Source organism: Ptychodera flava, chromosome 18 (genome assembly GCF_041260155.1).
Source record: "Ptychodera flava strain L36383 chromosome 18, AS_Pfla_20210202, whole genome shotgun sequence".
Lineage (NCBI taxonomy): Eukaryota > Metazoa > Hemichordata > Enteropneusta > Ptychoderidae > Ptychodera > Ptychodera flava.
Window position 1 is genome coordinate 34,818,436 of NC_091945.1, and position 11,948 is coordinate 34,830,383.

The 11,948-nt window shown below is 38.7% G+C and overlaps 1 protein-coding gene across 2 annotated transcripts in view; it reads right to left on the bottom strand.

Moving 5' to 3' along the window:
• Positions 1-10,892, bottom strand: part of LOC139117470 (atrial natriuretic peptide receptor 1-like) — a 65,210-nt gene extending 54,318 nt beyond the window's left edge. Inside the window, exon 1 of one of the 2 annotated variants that reach the window (XM_070680597.1) lies at positions 9,801-10,892. The gene's annotated coding sequence lies outside the window, so the exon portion shown is untranslated. The remainder of the gene's footprint in view (positions 1-9,800) is intronic. The other variant, XM_070680596.1, reaches the window with a different exon arrangement.
• Positions 10,893-11,948: the final 1,056 nt, after the last annotated feature.

The following is an 11,948-nucleotide window of genomic DNA, read 5'->3' on the forward strand; positions in this document are numbered from 1 at the left end:
AAAAAAAGAGAAAAAAACAAGCACTCGCCACAGAAAAAAAACAAGCCCGAAATTACAATTATTTTATTCAAAAAACTCATGGTTCACGTTTCCTTCGATCGATGAATCCCCAACAGCCGGGAATCCGATCACCACATACTCCAATGTTTGACGAAATATTAATCGAGCATTTCAGTGATAACGTGACATCTTGAAACCTAGCTCTGTTTGGCTGGGCCCTGCTCTACTTGAAACCATACTTGATGAAATGAAGTGGGCAATATCACCTAAAGAACGTCCAAGTTAACAGTGAATAGTTCCAGAGAGTCAAGTTAACTGAGCCAATTTCAGGCAGTCCACAGGTCAGATCACGAGCGAGACGTACAACCCATGACCCTTCATAGCAACACTGCGAACATATCGATGCCTTAGGCGCGGTATGGCAGGGAGCCCACTGCAGGCCTTCCACCGAGCCGCACTGTCATCGCCGTTTGGCCTACATGATTTCTACATAGTTTTATACGTATGGTTCGATACATCGGGTTCAAATACCATGATAATAAACCACCTCGTTGTTTGCTAATTCCTCGTCTATCCTCAAAGATCACCCAAATCATGATAAAATGAATAGTTTTGAAGAAATCTGCCGGTGTTGAGAGAACGTCCATCGCTTTCCGTGTTCGACAAGACAAGCGACGCAACTGTACAAGCCTTACCTTACGACTACGAGTATGGCGAGAGTGTCCGGCCTTCGCAACGCCAGACACTCTCACTATACTCGCAGGGCTAGACAGGCACATACACGACATGTCGATCCCCATTGCAGAAATCTTTATATCCACACAGTCCAATATATGGAGCTACGATATTTGTGCAGTAGCCTATACATAGCTCTTGGTGGCAGGGCAGGGCTGTGAGTTACCGGCGTTATACGGCCTGGCCGTATCCGGTAACTCACAGCCCGGCCTTGCTGCGGTTCCGTAGCCCTACCACTCCCTTTGCTGGTTGTGTTGAGCTACAGTATACAGAGAAATAGCGGCTGCTTGATCAGTGTTTGTCAAGTCGGGCGCGTTCGCGTTCTACAGGTACTAGTGAAAACGTTGCCTCGAATTTAAACGGAGTGTTTCAGCCCGAGTATTTTTGCCTTTGCCACACTCCGTTTAGAGTCTAAACCCACGGGATACGTGTGTGGTTCGATACATCGAGGCCGCTGCTAGCTTTGCGTGACAGGGCTGTGTACGTGTTACCGGCGTTATACGGGAGGCCGTGTCACGCCGGTAACACACAGCCCTGCCATGCAGAAAGAGGCCGCTGCGCGGTATGCAATGTTACTATGCATACCCACACGGCGGCCGCTGTGTATCGAACCACACGTAACGGTGGGCTAGCGGCAAGCCATCGTTTTGTTGGGGTTTGGGCACAGACTGTCTATGGTTTGGGAGAGGCGGCCCTACACTTTACAGCGAGGGGATCGCTGGTTGCCGGCGTGTAGGCCTACTGTACTAGCGACGGGACCGCCGGCCGCTGGCTTACCACCTCGAGTGTACATTGGAGCGAGGGGACCGCTTGCAGCCGACGAACCACCACGAGTCTTTTGTCCACTTTTAACCAAAACTGGTAACTGTTTAATATACAATGGGACGTGTCGGTAACTTCGACGTACATGAGATGATATTGAAGACTAGAAGCTGAGAGTTATCGCTGAAATACCCCAAATATCATGTCCAACATCCGAGTGTGATGATCCCAAACCCTCTGGCATTAAACTGTAACAATCATGACGTTGACAATTATTCAATTTTCATGTTGGGCTTTTTCTGCGGGGTGTCCCACTCTGTTTTCTTTTCTCGAACGGGCCTCTTTTTTTTCTACTGAGTTTTTTTTTTGGTAACCTCTTTTTTTTTTTTTTTTTTTTTTTTTTTTTTTTTTTTTTTTTTTTTGTAACCTCGCTTTGGTTTTTTTTCCAAGCTGACCTCGTTTTGGTTTCTTTACAGCCTCAACGCCGGCGCGATCTCGGTCGACTTTTCAATTGTGATTCTCTTTCTTTTTTTAGTCAGACCTGATGGTGGTTCGTTTTGTTTTTTGTAGTAGTGCAAGTACTATTTGTGGTTTTGTTTTTAATCATTTCAATATTTTTTGTGTGTGCTTGATTTTTTTTCTTTTTTCCCTTATAATCAGCATTCATTGCACCTTTATATCAAATACACGTGTATGTGTACGTCAATAAGTATGGGAGTGTGATATTTCCAATGTTTGAAAAGTTTATCTTCTCATTACGGTTTAAAGAATATTTTACAATTAAGCATTACATAACATTCTGCCCTTTTTTTGCAATAATACTTTTCTCGTTTATTTTCTTCCGTAATTCCATCGAATTTTTATTTCAATCAAGAAAGACGGTTGCACGTCATCTTTATCTGTACAGGCACATTCAAATATTTAATGACACGTATTTTCAAATGAATGCTATTTTATGAAAAGGTACATTAATAAAATGCAATGATATGGACGAAAGAACTTTTTTCTTTATTATTCATACACGTTTAAGACTTGTTTTTAGAAAGAAAATTTGACAGTTTATTTTTACTCTATGACGATAAATATTTTTGAAACATTTGGCGCGACTTAGGCACTCCCATCACTTGGTAACATTAAAAACACATTTTTAATGCCAACAGTCGATATTTGACGTGGCGACTGCGCGCGGATCACGAGATATCGATAAAAACATGTCCTCAAAAAGTAAAAGTTTGAATTTCGGCCCACCTAAATTCAGCTTCCGAACATCGAACGTTTGGCACTGGGGCCATTGTCAACTAAGCTATGGAGTATAATGCTGCTTTACGCCACAGTACCACTCACGTCGGTGATCGGTCATGCCCCGTGGGGGAAAGCCGAGTCTTACTGACTCGGAACGGAAAACAAAGTTTGCTGATTCCACCAGAATTAGCATAGGTCACCAGCACAGTTACGTTTGGTTGATACATAGCGGCCGCCGCTTGGTATGCACGCATACCACGCGGCGACCGCTATGTATCGAACTATGCGTAAATGTGTGGCAGACGACAAAATGTAGTCATCAGAGGCGGCTAATATTTTACACGTAAAAACTGATATCTATGTGGTATTTGTTAAAAATATAACAGAACTGACTGAGAGTAATAAAAACGACAAAAACTACGGAGAAGTTTTAAAAAAACTTACCTGAAGTGAAGGCATAATGCTGTATATAAAGTCTTCGCAGTGGGAGGTAAAATTGCATCGTTCGAACTTATTATGGACTACCTAGAATATCGTCAATCAGCACAACAACAAACCTTCAGGGGATTTCGGGTGATGAAACGATCGTAAAACTTCAGGATGTGAAAAATGCGCTCGGGAAATGACATGTTTTTATCGAGATCTCGCGATCCGTGCGCAGTCGCCACGTCAAATATCGACCGTTGACATTAAAAAAATGTGTTTTATAAATGTTACCGAGTGGGAGTGCCTCTTTAAGTGTTAATTTTTTCATGTTTCATTGTTTTCCCATTCAAATAAAATCATCAAGGAAAGACTCCCGATGTTACGTTGGTGTAAAACATGGTATATCAGGCACAATTGATGCTAAGGAACTGACCCGGTCCAAATCTCCAGGTTACGATCGTAATTATCACATACACCCATACACCTGCGGTTTATCTATCGATTGATTTGAGGAATGTATTACTGCTCAGGCCACAATCGGTCACTTTGTCTTAATTGATTAAGTACAGGAACACTTCTGGATTTGATCGCTTGCATTCTGTCTCGTCGACAAAAATACATGATATAGTGTCACTGAACGAAGCGTGGATTATAGTAAGCTTCCATGGGATCAATTATCACAAGAACAAATCCTACTGTTCAGGGTCAAATGTCAGAAAGGATGCACATCTGGAATCGATTGTAAACATAGTGTAACCCTACAAATCTTCCCACCTTCATTATTTTGCGAGTTGGACTTTGCATAGATCCTTCAAAATTTTAAAGGAGAAAAGAAATCTTAATAATTAACTTCATAAAATGTCATTGAATTTTGCTGATTAAAACACAATTCGAACTTCGAGCTTTTACCTTTACTGAACTTAACTGTAACAATTTTAACCTGGATCAGTTAATCCGCTGATAATAATACACTCACTGTATCGTATTTCACAATTTTACAAACTTGACATAGATGCCAATAATATCCAGAAACTCTGTCTTAAATCAACCTTCGTGGTGGTATATGATTACAGTTTCACATGCGGTCTATTAACTCATGTGCTTGTTTCTCCAAACAGTGATCTAAGGTCAATACTACAAGAGATTGACTCTTAAAGAGATTGACTCTTACAAGAAAAGGGTCGTGCAAAATCCTTCCCACATATATGCTGCGCCTACTAAACTCGTTGATCGAAAGTATTCGTAAAATTTGGTACACAGGTCACAGCGTGCGCGGTATAAACTTTCGATTCTCTGATTGTGGCAACAGTTTTGCAATCTGCCAAGAATAGCAGAACAGTTTACATCTACATCTGTTCTATAATCAGATAGATTAACTCTAAGCTTACACTGTAAAAATAGCGGACGCTAGACGCGTCTTTACGCGTTCAAAATGTACGTGTCGGTGTTCAAATTTGAACGGCTAGTGTTCATATTGTTAACACTAGTGTTCATATTATTAACAATGGTGTTCTAAACCTGAACACGTAGTATTAACAACCATCTCCTTCAAGTGTTTAAAAACTCAGGATCACAGAAATTGTACAATACTGTGAAATAATTAACAATCTTTTGGGGTTTTTTACTTTACAATGGCTATATTAAATTTACTACAGCCTCGCTGTCCGGCAAACGTACACGGATTTTGGTGTAACGAATTTCCCACTAAGTGAAACATATTTCCGGTCTACAATTGCTGAAAGCATGTTTTTTCTAAAATAGAAAGTATACAAAATAATTTTACACGTTTATAACATGTTAAAATTTTGAAAATTTGAAAAGAAAATCGGAAAACCACCATGAACGTTTTAATTTTAACATCGGCGTGCAAGAGGCGTTCTGTTTCTAAACACTTGGTGTTCAAATTTGGTGCGTTTTCCTATCCCATGATGCATCAAAACGGAATTTGCGACATTTTTCTTGTCAGCGCACCCTGAAGTCGTGATCGTGCGGAAGCAAGACCAGAAAGGGTAAGTTTTCTCTCCAAAATAGTAAAAGGTATTCGATTTTGAAGCATCTGTATTAATATCCTTCGAAATTAATCGTATTGTACTTTGAAACGGAGGCACCGTGGACCAGTGTTTAGGGCGACGGACTCTCAGACTCTATCAGAGGATGGTGAGTTCGAGACCGGTTCAAGACCCGGTAGGTCCAGACTAGTAGACTCACTGTCGCGGAGGACGGTGAGTTCACAACTCTGCACTTTACTCCTCAGTGCTCCATTGGGGAGATAGTGGGTTATGCGTGCCTCATCCTGTAATTGGGCTAAACGCCCGTTGGATGATGGACTGATAAAAAAAAAATTAAAATAAAAAAAAATTTAAAAAAATAAAAAAATAGCTTAACTACGTGAAGAAACGTTTTTTCTTTCAGTGGCTGGTATACCAACAACTAGCTGTGAATACGCAGTGGTACTTTGGCCATGGCCTATCGATCGATCTCACTCGGGTCAAGGGTCACCGCAACACATCTGTAGCGATAACCCTTGACCTGAGCGCGATCGATACGCCTTGCATAGAACCGCTGCGTAATCACAGCTAACAAATGTCTTTTAGTAGAGACAATCACATGTAAAAAAATCAATTAAACATTGTAGAGTATACAATGTATTGTTTCAGCATATGAGAGTTTGGCTTTTTTTTTCACATGTAAAAAAATCAATTAAACATTGTAGAGTATACAATATATTGTTTCAGCATATGAGAGTTTGGCTTTTTTTTAATCAGTTGATGACAACAAGAAGCCAATATTTTGTAACAGTATTGAAAAGAGGCACTGTATATGAAAATCTCCCCAGCTCCTTGTCTTTCATTTAAAGTCTCATCTCGCAATATTACCTATTGTTGCATTATTTTCAGGATGTAAAAAGTTGGATTGAACTGAAAATCGAAGAGTTGTTACAGAAGCTGGTGGTACAGATAATGAAGAAGATGAGTGTACAGGTAGCTGTCTGGAAACAAGCTTGAGAACCTCAGTTCATCTCTAATGTAGATTTAAACTTCCAAGGGTCAGTAACTGAATTTTGATAAGTTTCTGTATTTTTTTTTCTGAATTAATCTAAGCTTTGGTAGCATGCTATGATCAACTAAATGTTGCCGGAGAATAAGCTTTCACGGACTTGTAGTCTCCTTTATCAGATGTAGGGGTGGAATGAAAAATTAAAGCTGAGAGCGACGGAAAATTCAGAGTAAAAATGTCCACTCTGAATTACAGAATTTTCTGAAATTTTCACTCTCAATTTTCTGTCACTTTCTGCTTCAATTTTTCATTCCCCCTTGCATCTGATAAAGGATCTTCACGTCTTTGGAAGCTTATTCCCTTGTAACATTTAGTTGATCAAAGCATGCTACCAAACCTGAGAGAATTTTGTATTGTAGCTCAACACGTCTCTTGTTCTTAGCAACTGGTTTTTAGCTTTGCTGCCAGCTAAATAGGTGGATGTGTAGCATTGTACTCAAATTTGTACATAACAAGGTTTTTCGTCAAAACAGCCTTTACGAATCCTTTAATATTTGGATTACAAGTCCCCAGGGACTACCCTAATCACATATGTTCAAATTATAATGAACTATGCAAATTTATATTTTTGAGGCTAATTTTGCTATTTTTGGCAAAAATCTTCTTCTCTTTTACTGACGTCTTCAATATTTGGTAAACATGTCCCTAGGAATGACCTTAGTAAAATTTGTGCTAGTTGTGATGAAATATTCATTTTTTTTATATTTCGTGGCAATTTTCGTCATTTTTGGTCAAAAAAAACTTTAAAAATCTTCTCCAAAACTGCTAATTGAACAGCTTTAATATTTAGGACATAGATCTCTACTGATAGCCTTTTTAAGACTGTTCAAATTATGCAGAAATTTTGAATTTTGTATTTTTAAGACATTAAAGACATTTACACTTATGCAAGAGAACAATTAATTCTTCAAATAGTCTGTAATAACATTATCACAACATTTATATGGACTTTTAAGTCCGAAATAAAGTTTATAATAATAATACTAATAATGTCAGACATTTTTAAGATATGAGGGATTACCAAAATGTGATATATATACGTTATGATGAAATCTACGGGTTTTTTTTATTTTAAGGTTGATTTTTACCATTTTTGGTAAAAACATTTTTATAAAAATTAATAGCAAGGTACACCAGAATTTGAAAGGTCTTTACGAATATGTTTTTAATTTCTGAGAAGTAGATTTTTGAAATGTCACCGATTTATTTCATTGTTTATTTAAAGATATTACAAATAAACAAAACTTTTTGTTTATGAAGGACTTTGTTGGACAAGGAAATAGGTTTTACCCTGCCAAGGACCAACTTTCCCCACTTTCTGCATGTTGCGCCTCACTGTGACACTTTGACAACTTGACATGTTGTGTTTACTTTAATGTGGACAACTATATACCATGTGCACTAGAGAAGCCTTGACTAACTTTTTTTTCTTCAAAATGTACAATTGTCTATACAAGAGGAAATGTCTTTAAGAAACCATTTTGCAACAATGAAGTATGCATTCCATACATATACGTGTTTTCAACACAATAATTAAGCCAAATTTTGAGCTTTTTCAGATGAGTTTTTGTACATTTCAAACAAGTATGAACCTTAAAACGTAATCCACAATATTTATGTAAAACCTATTTGGCATTTCTTTTTTCATATTTTTTAAAACGATCTACAGTGTTCATGGGGATTTTTATTTCTTATGTTTTGATAGAAGGGTGTTAACACCGTTGGTATTTTCCTCTGACAAACTTACATGCAAATTGGCAATGTTTATTTGCCCATTTTACAGTAAATTATTGTATTTTACTCTAGAAATGCTTTGTGTATTTTTAAAATAAAATAATTTTACTGAATGTCATTGGTCTGTAATGTTATTTCAAGGCTTGAACACCCCCTGAACGCCCAAAATTAAAGGTGTTCAACAAGCGAGCATCATGTGTTCTAGCCTTTAACACACTTATCGTTGAACGGCGTCCATGCGTTCAAAAAGTGTTACAGCCCTTTGAACGCGTAAATGCGTTCAATTAATTGAACACATTTCATGTGCAACGTGTGTTCAATATAATGTCTGATGAACACATAGTGTTCAAAATCTGCACACGTGCGTTCAAAAATTGAACGTTGGTTGAACACGTAGTGTTAAATTTCTGAACGTCTGGACGCGTCCAAAAAGTGTTACAAAAAGGCGTTTAATTAGTGTTCTATCCTTGAACACTTAACTTTACAGTGTACTGAGGCAAACTCTCCGTTACATTTTGAATGAAATTTTCTCATTAGACCAAAGTAAGTAAATTCTTCATTTTGTGCCACTCAAAATTCCGAAAGGTAGACGGGTGTTAAGCGGTTAAAAAAGAAAAACATAAAATTAATATGCAATGATAAATTATTTGACACTTTTCTCATATAGCTGTTTCTCAATCCTCATTTACTTGAGGAGCAAACAGTTTTCTTCACCAAATACTGAGTTCAATGGTTGTAATATGACCGCTTTAAGGAACTATTTTGTGGCACAGTAAAAGTCATGGCTCGGTGTTGCTACAGAATACCGTCATCTATGGAAAATAAATTTGTAAGAAATGAGTTTTTGTTTTCTTTTTCTGAAAAACTCGGGAAACATACGCGCGACAGACGCTAAACAAAGAACTTACTTACTGTAGCCTTATTTATCGATCTTAAACCTCCGCCTTATCATTATACAATGGTTTATCAACGATAAAGATTAAGGCCAACACCAATTATACTTAATGACAAAATGGTATATGTCTGTCAGTAGGTTATTTACATATCTATCGGTAATGAATTCTTTCTATTTTCCCTTCCGTCAACGACACACTCGCCGCTTTTATTCTGTGACTCCGACTTCCCGCCTCCGGCGTTACCAAGTAACGTATGAAACGATAACTCAATTACACATTGCCGAGACAATCGTCCCTCCTTGTGTTTCACTTTTTGTGCTTGATTTGATTCCAATGTCTATGACAAGTATCGAATCAAGAACATGAAACCCAGTGGACAAAGTCTCCACTTAATATACTATGCTGGGGCAACCACAAATGCAATCGAGGCACTTTCACTTTTTTCTGTCTAGTATATAGATAGATTGGTGTTTTTTCTTCCGGCGCGTAGATTCGTTATCAAGTGTTATTTACTGTTAAATTGCAAGACTCACGCTCTGCATTCGATTGATGTGATAAAATGGATTCAATTCAAAGGTATATATGTACGATAGCAAGAATGCCCATGGCACGGAAAATGAGAGATATCAAACTGTGTGATGACATTTGCATATTGTGTTACAAGTTTTTATGTATGCCCTTGTCGCGCTGTGGGAGACCCTCCATCAAAAGTTTTAGGCAGACGTATTAAGATGCCAAACAACGCTATATATAATCTGGTTTCCATTAGCTGCACTAAGCCTGACCGCAAAATTCTGCAACACGCTGTCAGCGGTCAATTGTCGCATTACAGGTTGATGCTATTTTTCACACACAACGATTTGTAGCGTATACAATGGATAAAGTAACCTGTCGTATTTAGTGTTTCACTGGAAAAGTAAGGGCATACAATTCAAAAAGTCTCCATACCTCTTGACACCAGGGAAACATTTTGGAGTATCGCACGAAGCTCTCCGTCCTTCAATTGGGAAGGTTTGTACGCACGTACTCCCCTGGGATCTGTAGTGAAAGAGCTGTTTGTGGCGTCCCAGTCGTACCAATAAACGGCATACCCGATGATGAACGCGTCAGAGTTTTCGTCGTCGTATATCATTCCAAACAAGCGGAAACTAAAATCGCTTATCATGGCAGAGAGGCCGATAGCTAACCTGTCAAGAGGAGCATATGTACGAGTAAGAGTTGGGTATATTTCCTTTTTGCTGAGGTCAGGATCTTCGCTTGCTCCCGAAATGACTGGCAAGTTCCAATGAGCCGCCATCACACCGACCATTTCCATCGGATTCCAGCATGCTGGTCCGATAAAGCTGGATACGTTCACCGACAGAAGCGTGTCTACGGTTGCAAGTACCGACTGGATGCGATTGCAACCCGAGTCTACAACTATCGTCTTCAGTGAGTGGTTCTCAAGTAGTGAACTGTCGTTGTTGATTTTTTCCACGGCAATATCGATGGCTGGCATAACTTTCGGCATTGTGTATGGACTCTCCAACGGATCAGAGGAATTATGAAGAAATACCAACATTTGATAGTCAGTCCCAAAGCTAAAGTTACCAAAGGACGCTGTTACAGTCACCAAAACGACAATATCCGCAATCTTCATGTTTGTCGCTCTAGCTGCAATGTATGAATTATCTTCGACTTTACATCTACAGTCCTGAGAATAATTTCTCAGAGCGTCATCTACTAATATTTCATGAGCCCTGCGTCGAGTTAAATGAGCGAAACGATGCCAGGTATTTGCTATTCAGCACGCTTATAAAGCACGCTCACTTACGTCGGAGGCTTCTGTGGCTTCCAATCGGAACAATTCCTTAAAACTCATGAATCGCTCAGTAGCGACAAAGGCTGCATGGACAGGTGAAAGACGCCGAGGTCCAACACGATGTTGTGCACGATTAGAACGGGCAAGACTAGCTGTTGCCGAAAACTGAACTCTGTGCGAGTTTCAATCGCACCGAAGAATGAACGTGGTGTTTCCGTTAGTTTGGTCGTATCAGAGGCTGACGTTTGCATATCATTTACATATATTAATATCATTTTGACGATAACGCTGTAAAAGGCACTGCGTTGCTTACATATTATTATTTTAAAAAGCTGCAGTATCCTCCCATTTCCTATATATCTTTATATACTAGTAGGAATATAGTAACAGCACAGCACATGCGCACATTTATAAGATGTACATTCATGTATGTATGTGGCTCGTGAGAATAACCCTTCATCAGATAACACAGCATAGAGCAATGTTTATACAGTTTATGTGTTTGCATCCAACCGTGAACGTTCCAATAAGTTGGATTGCACAGAATGGCCCAGCTGGGAAAGGTTTGTCTATGGCTAACGATCATTGTGAGAAAAACAAAGCTTTCATTCATTCTGTCAGAGAAACTGTAAACAGTTATCTCGAAATCTACTACAAGAAGGGAGATCGCACGTCTGGCTTCATGCTCGCTGTGTGTTAGGTGAGAGAAGTAACCCCTTGCACACGTCATCATAATGTCCATTTGTATTATTTTACTATTTGTTGACATACGCACTCCGCGGTACTGTTTGACCTTGACGATGACGACAACGTGCATGTCATTTAATATCATCTTAGGGAGTCTGCAACATTAATTGTAGCGGAACTTTATCAAAACAACATCACGCTCATCTTTTCACGTAGAGGACTATCCATGGATATTTGACTTATCGCCATTCCATTGAATTGTATGAAATCTAGAAAACGACATTTCATATATAACTTTCATTTTCTTGAAAATTTCACGAAATACTTAGGAAGCCATATTGAAAAAAAATTATGATGAAGTGATGTCATCGTGCTAGATTTCAAGACAAAATGGCAAGATAATTTCTTTCTTCACGCAAGAATCTGCGCAAAATAGTGATTCAGCGGTTTTTTGTACAGTTTTGTTCTCAGATGTAGCATTGCACACAAATATTTGGATTGTCGACTGTTTCAACATCTCTATTTTTCATGCACCTGAAGTCCTTTATATGGGATCAGTCAATAAATGTAAAGGAAATGACGTTGCTTTAACTTAATCTTAATCCGTT